Source organism: Nelumbo nucifera, chromosome 1 (assembly GCF_055504915.1).
Source record: "Nelumbo nucifera cultivar China Antique chromosome 1, China Antique-T2T, whole genome shotgun sequence".
In the NCBI taxonomy this organism is placed as follows: domain Eukaryota; kingdom Viridiplantae; phylum Streptophyta; class Magnoliopsida; order Proteales; family Nelumbonaceae; genus Nelumbo; species Nelumbo nucifera.
In genome coordinates, this window is record NC_142649.1 from 88,502,698 (window position 1) to 88,513,168 (window position 10,471).

Consider the following 10,471-nt stretch of genomic DNA (forward strand, 5'->3'; position numbering starts at 1 on the left):
ACGCTTATCTGTGGCGAGGAAGACAATTTTGAAACACATACATACAGATATATAAATATAGCATTTTTAAATTCTTATTTTGTATAGGGTGGTGTTCAATGAATCAATGAAAGAGGCTTACGGTAAAGATGCAGAACCCAAAGCTGAGCACAGATGGGCATTAATTAACATTTCTATTAGAATTAATCTCTTTAATCAGTAATCAGAAAGCAGTTACCCTCCAGCCTCATGGCCATAGATCCGTGGAAACAGAGGAGTTTGTCCCTGCAAAATTGGAAAACCCATTTTAATTTGAACATAGAATTGATGAAGCATCATCCATGATAACTTGGATTTTTAAGAGAAAATAAATACTGAACCGAAAGAAATCACCTTAGCCTCCCAGAAGTAGACATCAGTGTGGCAGAGGGAAGTGTAGAGGATCTTCAGACGAACCTCGTTTGCCTGTGGAGGCGCCACCTCCACTTCTTCGATCACTAGTGGCTTTCCAGCTTCCCATGCAACCGCAGCTGCGATACACAGACACAGGAGAATCATCAAGAGAGATTGTCGAATAAAAACATAAAGTTAAGCAAGCGCAAGAGAGATTAAAATCAGTACTATAATTGATTATTATTTACGTCAAACCCTTCTCATATGTTAAGTATATTCCAGAATAGAGATAAAACCCAATTCAACAAGACGTCATAGAACTCAACATCAATGAAAAAGATTCAACTAAAAGCACAATAGAAAACCCAAATTCCAGTTGATCCAACAAGCAGATAAATCGGTACTGTTCTACATCTTTTCCCTTTAGTTAGCTGAGAAACAAATATAGACCAAAACAAAAGCAGCTTTTGTGGGAACGCGCATCTGCGGCAACTCCCGATGTCGTATGTGCTGTGAATAATAACTTATAACTACGACAGATGTTTCCAATGCATAGATTGTGAATGTGTAGTCGGTGTGAGGCGCTATGTGTTAGGAGCCGATCCCGGTTTCTATCGTATGACCCGGCGAATTCCACTAACAACGGGACACATTGTCCCTTTTAACTTTTCGGAAATTTAATGGAGATATTTAACAACTGGCGGATTTAGCGCGCCCCTTTCAGCTAGGGCTGTAATCAGTCGGACTGGGATCGGAACTAATGTCATCTAAAACAAAAACGAATAGAACTTATCCCATTTTACGCAAAAAGGACATGATATTATTATATATACCAGGGTGGATTCATATACACGGGATTTATTAAGAGAAAGCTAGATAATAGAAAGAATCGTATAATAAAATATTCTTTATAATTTTATAGATTTATTAAAATCCATTCAATAGTTAATATTTTACTAAAATATCACTTATAATTTGTAATAGATTTAATCAATCTTTCATTAGATGACAATGGTAAATGACAGTGTAGATCCTAATGTTCATTTAAATAAATTTAATCAAAAGAAAATAAAAATAAAAATATCATTTTTACCCTTAATAAGACACAGGCAACTAATCTATTGGCTATATTTGGTCAATTTTTTATACTAAAAAGTGTTTAGTATATTTTTAGAATAAAAAATCATGGGCCTAATGGCAAAACAAACACTCGTTAATGAAAGGTTGATTAAGTAAATAAGTTGTAAAATATATGGGATGTTTTAGTAAAATGAAAACTATATAAACTATACGGTGTGTAGAATGGCAATGGGGCGGGGATCATATTCCCCATCCCCGACCCCAATTCTGAAATTAACCCCATCCCCAATCCCCGACGGGAATGGGTTCCCCATGGGGACCCGAATCCCCAAAATGTTTTCAGATAATAATATTTTTTAAAATAAATTTATTTAAAATAAATAAAATTATAAATTATAAATAATGTTTTAAATATGTTTTGATATATATATATATATATAATATAAATAATATAATAGTATATTTAATATAATCGGGGTCGGGGCAAGGCGGGGACCTCAATCCCCATCCCCGACCACGACCACGACCTCAACCGGGGATTCCTATTAATCCCTACCCCGCCAAAACAATCCCCATCCCCAACCCCATCGGGTCGGGGAACTCGAATCCCCATTGGGGATGGGGAAAATTGCTATCTTAAAAGTGTTCTAATAAATGACCCTAATAGAAACACAAAGGAATATACAATTGTTTCATATTTTCAACTTTTTAAATAATTAATAATTATTCATGTATTATATACTACTTTAATAAAATTTTTATAATACAAAAATAACAATAATTAATTTCAGTTAGGTTTATTTATCAAACTAATGAAACCAACCAACCCAATTAACTCGACTCGAGTCAGTCAGTTTTCTATTATTTTAGGTTGGCTTTGATTAAAAATTTCCCAATTCGACCAAGTTGGATCAATTTCACTTTGGCCATTTCTAAATTGACCTAACCATTGATATATATTAATATTGTATATTTTAAATGTAATTTTTAATACAAAAAGTGGGAATTTTCCCATATTTCTTACTCTAAAATGTTTTATATCATAAATCTAATTTTTAAATTTATTTTTTAATAATTGTACTGTAATTTTTAAAATTAAATTAAATTTTTAAGTTTAAATGTTTTTAAGAGACTGACCAAACAAAAAAATTGACCCAAACAGATACAACTTGAGTGGTCAGTTTTCACAAAAGGTTAGTTGGTTTTATTTGACCAATTCACTAACCTGACCAGGTCAATATGGTTGACCAAATAGCCTATGACTGAACCAAACCAACTCATGAACAGTCATAATTTTAGCTAAACTAATAGTTTTATCTATGATAAATAACAATAGTTTAATCTCCAATAATTATTGAAAATTTATAGCAAAAATACACAATTATTGAAAATATACTGATAATGAAAATACAATAATTACAAAAATACAATAAGTACTAAAAATATATTAACTTAGTCAATAAATAGTATAATCTCAAATAATAGTTTAATCTCTAATAAATATTAAACAATAACTTACAAGAAAAATACAATAAATATAATAAGTGCAATAAATTTAATTTAAAATTTTCAATAATAGTAATTTAATAACTATTGAAGGTTTTTTGTTAAATAACAAAACAAAATAAATTTATACATAATCATTGAAAGTACATTTATCATAAAAGACAATAAATATTAATTTTATTATAAATAAATATATAATAAATACAGATTAAGAGTTTAAAATTAATATTAATAAATATTAACTTTTTTGAAAGTTATTTTCTCGAATTATGCTTGATATAAGTGAAATTAATTATTTACAATATTATCTATATATATTTAAATAAAGTGGTCAAGAAATTTTCACCTTTTATTGAATTTCTTATTTTTTTATTGCATGTCATTTTTGAAACAACCAAATGCACTTTTCCAATAACCTAAATAATCTCTTCCTAAAATTTCTCCTAAACTACCTCCCCCACTATCCCCCTTCTTTCTCTAAAATTCTCTCTAATTCCTATTTATTCTCTCCCCTACTTTTTATCTATATCTATCTAAAGAAAGTTTGAATTAAAAAATTTAAGAATTATTTAAATATTCTAACAAAATTATATAATAATTTTTAATTATTTATTAAAAAAACAAAAAATAATTTTATATATTTACAAAATATATCACGAAATTATGTACTAACAATTTAAATTATGTTATTTATAGATTGTCAATTTAAATGTTTTTCAAATATTTAATAATATGAAATAGATTTAAATAAATAAAATTAATATAACAAAAAAATTTAAATATTTTATAGATTATATAAATATTTAAATAACTAAATATTAATCATAACTAGATTTTAAATAGTTAAAATAACCAAATTACGTAATAAATTTTAAAAATTTCTTCAAAGTAGAAAAATAATTATAACATGATATTGAAATTAATAATAATTTAATATTTTATAAAATTAAGAATGAAATTATGTAATAATAGTATAAATTATGACTTTATGGATAATTAAATTCAATAAATAATTAATATTTTTAAATTTAAATAATTTACATATTATTTAAGTATTTAAATAACTAAATATTTTAAATAAAAAATATTTAACATAATTAAATAGTTAAAATAATGAAATTATGTAATAAAATTAAAAATTCTGACAAGTAGAAAAATAATTATAACATAATATTGAAATTAATAATAATTTAAAATTTTTGCATAACATTGTAAATAACTAATATCACTTATATCAAGTAATAAAAAATAACTTTCAAAAACAATACTATTTATTAATAATAATTTTAAAACCTTAATCTGTATTTATTATATAATAAAATATACTAAAATTAATATTTATCGTATTTCAGTAATTATTTAGTGTTTTTTGTTATAAATGCATTTTCAATGATTATGTATAATTTTATTTTGTTTTTTATTTAATACAAAACTTTCTATAATTATGTATAATTTTATTTTACATAATATTGCAAATAACCAATTCCACTTATATAAAGTAATAGTTCGAGAAAATAACTTTCAAAAAAATAATATTTATTAATAATAATTTTAAACTCTTAATCTGTATTTATTATATAATTATATATAATAAAATTAATATTTATTGTATTTCAGTAATTATTTATTGTTTTTTTGTAATACATGTATTTTCAATGATCATGTATAAATTCATTTTGTTTTGTTATTTAATATAAGCTTTCAATAATTATTGGAGATTAAACTACTATTATTGAAATTTTTAAATTTAATTTATTGTACTTATTGTATTTGTGTCGTAACTTATTGATTAATATTTATAAGAGATTATACTATTTATTGGTTAAGTTAATATATTAATTTTTAGTACTTATTGTATTTTTGTAATTATTGTTTTTTTCATTAACAAAATATTTTCAATAATTGTGTATTTTTGCTATAAATTTTCAATAATTATTGGAGATTAAACTATTATTATTTATCAGAGATGAGACTACTAATTTAGCTAAATTTATGAGTGTTCATGAGTTGGTTTGGTTCGGTTGTAGGCTATTTGGCCAACCAAATTGACTTGGTCAGGTTGGGGAGTTGGTCAGCTAAAACCGACTGGCCTTTTTTAAAAACTGACCCACTCAAATTTTATCGGTTTCATCAATTTGATGAATAAACCTAACTGAAATTAACTATTGTTATTTTTGTATTATAGAAAATTATTAAAAATAGTATATAAAATTTGAATAATTATTAATTATTTAAAAAGTTGATAGTACCAACACTAAATAGTATATCCCCATTGTTTATTGGGAACATCTCTCGATGATAGTACCAACACTAATGATGTCATCATCAGGAGATGTTCCTAATACACGGTGAAGATGGGCTATGGAGCGCTATGGGGCGCCCCCATGTGGGGCGCAAATGTGAACTCTCTACTCTTATGTGTTTCTATTAGAGTCATTTAGTAGAACACACCTTATAGTTTTACATATTTATTCAAACCACCTTACAGTTTTCATTTTATTAAAGCATCCCATATATCTAACAACTTATTTACTTAATCAACCTTTCATTAAGAAGTTTTTGTTTTGCCATTAGGCCCATGACTTTTTATTCTAAAAATACCCTTAACCCTTTTTTTGCACATAAAACAAAATTAACCAAATATATCCAATAGAGTGGTTGTCCGTGTCTTATTAAGGGAAAAAATGGTATTTAAATTTTTATTTTATTTTTATTAAATTTATTTAAATGAACATTAGGGTTGACACTATCATTTTCCACTACCATCTAATGGAAGATTGATCAAATTTGTTGCAAATTATAAGTGGAGTTTTAGTAAGATGCTAACTATAGGTAGAATTTAGTAAATCCATGAAACTATAAGGGATATTTAAGTAAATGACCCTTTCTACTATTTACCTTTCGCTTAATAAATCCCAAGCATCGCACGTATCCCTGCTAGTGTAAAAATATTAAATTATTATTAACTTCAATATTATGTTATAATTATTTTTCTACTTTTTAGAATTTTTTTAAATTAATTACATAATTTCTTTATTTTAACTTTTTAAAATCTAGTTATGTTAAATATTTTATTGTTTAAAATATATAGTTATTTAAATACTTAAATAATATGTAAAATAATTAAATTTTAAAATATTAATTATTTATTGAATTTAATTATACATAAAATCATAATTTATACTATTATTACATAATTTCATTATTAATTTTGTAATATATTAAATTATTATTAATTTCAATATTATGTTATAATTATTGTTTTTACTTTGAAGAAATTTTTTAAATTTATAACATAATTTTGTTATTTTAACTATACAAAATCTAGTTATGATAAATATTAAGTTATTTAAATTGATAATCCAGAAAACACTTAAATTATTTAAATCGATAATCTAGAAAAATATAATTTAAATTATTAGTACATAATTTCATGATATACTTTGTAAAAATATAAAATTATTTTTTGTGTTTTTAATAAATATTTTAAAGTTATTATATAATTTTGTTAGAATATTTGAGTAATTCTTAAAATTTTTAATCCAAATTTTCTTAAGATAGATGATGGGTTGTCGAAGCCCTCAAAATTAATACTAGTCCCACAATAAAATATTTGCAGTAAAAGTGGTTCTAGGTCGAATCCCTCAGGGAGCAAATCAATAATCTCTTAGCTGAATGGGTAATGTAATTGAGTGAGAGAATTTAAATACTAAAATTAAAAGAAAAGAAAATAAATAGCAACTTAAACAAGAGAAAATCAGTCTTACCAAATTCTGGTTCAAGGGTTCGGGTTGAATCGATTGACCATCGATCCTAGGTAAATTTCAGCATTCTTGCCATTCAAGCATTTAACCTTAGATTTATTAGGATAGCCATAATAAACCTTGTGTTTTCCTAATTCAGTTGATCAAACCCAGCATTCGATCAGCACTTATCACCACTTAACTGGCTACGATAGCGTCCATATTAAACAGTGATAGCATTAAGATTTGTGAAAACAGTTAAACCAAAATAACAATAATTGAGATAGTTGCAATTACTGAATCTTGTTCCATCGATTCCTTTAGATTGAATCATATTAAAACAATGGTCAAAGGCTGTCATGAACAATTGACCCAAAAAGATATCAACCTAATTGCTACTTGCACCATTATTCGTGATAATTACGGATCACCGAAATCATGGATAGCAGTAGGAAAATCAACATTAATTCAGTTTGTCAAACTAATTAACATCAACATCCAATAAAAATATGCACAAGAATCAATGAATACTTGAATTAAAAAGCAAAAAAAATAAATAAACTACAAAACCTCACAATGACACAATCGAACCTCCCCCCTTGAACCAGAAAAAGAAGCTTAGCTACTCATGATTTGCGCAATCTCCATACCTTTCTTCTCCATAGCCGAACTGCTTTCTTGAGCTTCTTGGCCTCTTGATGATCTCTTGGATCTTGGAATGAGTGATGCTAGAGCTGGTTTGCCCCCGCCTTTATATAGTCAAAGGAGAGGGCTATTTTCCAATTCCTTCTAGGAGATCATCTTATCTTTAGAGAGTCTTGATCTTCTCTGAACTAATCCTATCCTATCTCTTATCTAATCCCCAACCTTCTTATCCTTATAGGATTACATTCAAAGTTTAGATCTATTAAGACTCTCTCCCTCTTGGGAGATTACATTCGAATTAGGACTCTAGACTCTTGTATCCGAGTTGGGCTTTCTACTACTTGGGCTGCTTCCAGGTTCTTCTGCGAGTTGAGCTTCAGCTTTTAAATGGGCCTGGCTGTGAACTTGCTCCGACTTTGGGCCCGGTTTCGTATTCGATGCGTACCGAATCAGTCAAAACCCAAAACATAAAAGTTGTGGGCCTTTCTTCCTTCTTTCTAATGCTTCTTGAATTGCCCAATTCGGAGTCCGGAATTGTGAGTTAGGCCCAAATCACTGAGTGTCGCCGAAACTGTGCAAAATCATCCAAATTGGCCTGTTTCCTTCCAATTGCCTTCTTTATTGCCCTGAATCGAAATACAAGAGTAATGAGTCCATTTAAGTGCTAAATAAATGTAAAAGTGTGAATATTAGGGGATAAAAAATCATGGGCCTAAGTTGTAAAATATATGGGATGTTTTAGTAAAATGAAAACTATATAAACTATAAGGTGTGTAGAATGGCAACGGGGCGGGGATCATATTCCCCATCCCCGACCCCAATTCTGAAATTAACCCCATCCCCAATCCCCGACGGGAATGGGTTCCCCATGGGGACCTGAATCCCCAAAATGTTTTCAGATAATAATATTTTTTAAAATAAATAAAATTTTAAATTATAAATAATGTTTTGATATATATATATATATATATAAATAATATAATAGTATATTTAATATAAATAGCATTTAATATATATATATATATAATTGGGGTCGGGGTGAGGCGGGGACCTCAATCCCCATCCCCGACCACGACCACGACCTCAACCGGGGATTCCTATTAATCCCCGCCCCGCCAAAACAATCCCCATCCCCAACCCCAGCGGGTCGGGGAACTCGAATCCCCGTTGGGGATGGAGAAATTTGCTATCCTTAAAAGTGTTCTAATAAATGACCCTAATAGAAACACAAAGGAGTATACAATTGTTTCATATTTTCAACTTTTTAAATAATTAATAATTATTCATGTATTGTATACTACTTTAATAAAATTTTTATAATACAAAAATAACAATAATTAATTTCAGTTAGGTTTATTTATCAAACTGATGAAACCAACCAACCCAATTAACTCGACTCGAGTCAGTCAGTTTTCTATTATTTTAGGTTGGCTTTGGTTAAAAAATTTATCAATTCGACCAAGTTGGATCAGTTTCACTTTGGCCATTTGTAAATTGACTAAGTGTACCCTTTGAAAATTGAATAACCGTACCTCTACTATTTCCAACAATTGAGTACTTCTTACTGATGTCGTTAAATATGGATGGAATGGCTCAAACGTCTGTTTTACCCTTTAACTCAAACTTAAAACAAAAAGTTAAATTTATCGATAAACAATCCATCCTTCTGCCCGAATTCATCACTTTCGTATCTAGCACCATCTCTTCGGAGAAGTATCACCTTAAAAGACAAAAACTCAAGACAAAAACTCAAACTCAGCTACCAGAATCATTACTTTCTCTGTGGCAGATGCAAGATTAGCCCATCTAGTATTATCCTCAATGGTCTTACACTTAACCTCTTAGCCCATAATGATCAAACACTGCCGGACAAGAGAGCACATCTCCCTCGACTGTAAGGTATAGTGTTGCACTCTCTACTCACATTGATCCTAGGAATTAAAACCATTTGCAAACATTTCAACGGTTAAAATCAACTGCAAACAATTTAGGTTTCCATTAGAGAGAGTGCATCCCTGATCATTCACTTTGTCAGACAAAGGGGTTGATCCTGTCACTATGATCACCCACTCAGATGAATTCTCGGACTGTCCCAACATACCCAAGTTTTGACCCCCTCTAAGGATCTTACTGATTGGCATACCAAAAACAACCCAATCCGACACCTAGTGTAGTATCATCGAGTCTAGGGGTCAAGTGTAACATTCTAATTTTGCCTATCTATCTCCAAGGTCCAGGGCAATATTGGAATTCTGCTCTGGTTCAGGGTTTCAAGAAAACCCACACTGAATGTACCTCAGGTATCACCCTAACAGTTGAGACAAGCCACCCCAACCAACTTGGCGGCACATCAGTGTCAGCCTTAGTAGGATAAATCTCCCCATATCTATCCAACGACTGTGAAAATTATAAACTAACACGAGTATCATATATGTCTATTTTAAGCGTATTACACAGAAACACACAATAATAACATGAATCAAATATGTACTTTATTCATTTATATTAAATGTCATAATGTACATCATTCTAATTGGAGCTAAGGGCATACACTGTCTAACAAGTATAGACCATCTACGAGAAAATATTGTAGACGATAAATTTGGATGTGGTCCATCCCTATTTACGCTATTTTGTGAATAGGGACCATCTACATATAACAAAACACCATATCTTACCATAGACAGGACAATATTTACCCATTATCGAACGTCACTTGAATTGGCCCTTACATAATATATAAGCAAAAAAGATGAGCCATTTAATTATAATGCATGTCTATAAATATGTACAATATATAGTCTTCTTAGAGGACTTCTATGTAGTTGCTCGATCCATTGGGTGCAAATACGATCTGTATTTACAAAGATGAATATGGGTATGTTTTGACTCAGTCTCATTATCACTTAATAATTAGAATTTCTTTTATTTTGTTTAGAAGTATAATTTCAGATTTATATGCATGAATGTTGATAATACTTAAATAATTTGACATGATGTAGAAGCTGATACAAGTGGGGTTTCCAGGTGAATTCCTTAATTAATTCCACATGCTAACAAACTCCTATTAACACTTTTGGCAACCCTATTTGAATTTTGAACTGTAAAATCTCAAGTTATTAACA

General features: G+C 28.9%; 1 long non-coding RNA gene across 1 annotated transcript; it reads right to left on the reverse strand.

Annotated features, from left to right (window-relative positions):
* Positions 1 to 979, reverse strand: LOC148803530 (uncharacterized). The gene is made up of 3 exons (XR_016076323.1): positions 621 to 979; positions 373 to 509; positions 1 to 264 (listed from the first exon to the last, which is right to left on the reverse strand). It is a non-coding gene; the product is annotated as an uncharacterized LOC148803530 (long non-coding RNA).
* Between the last annotated feature and the right edge of the window lie 9,492 nt (positions 980 to 10,471).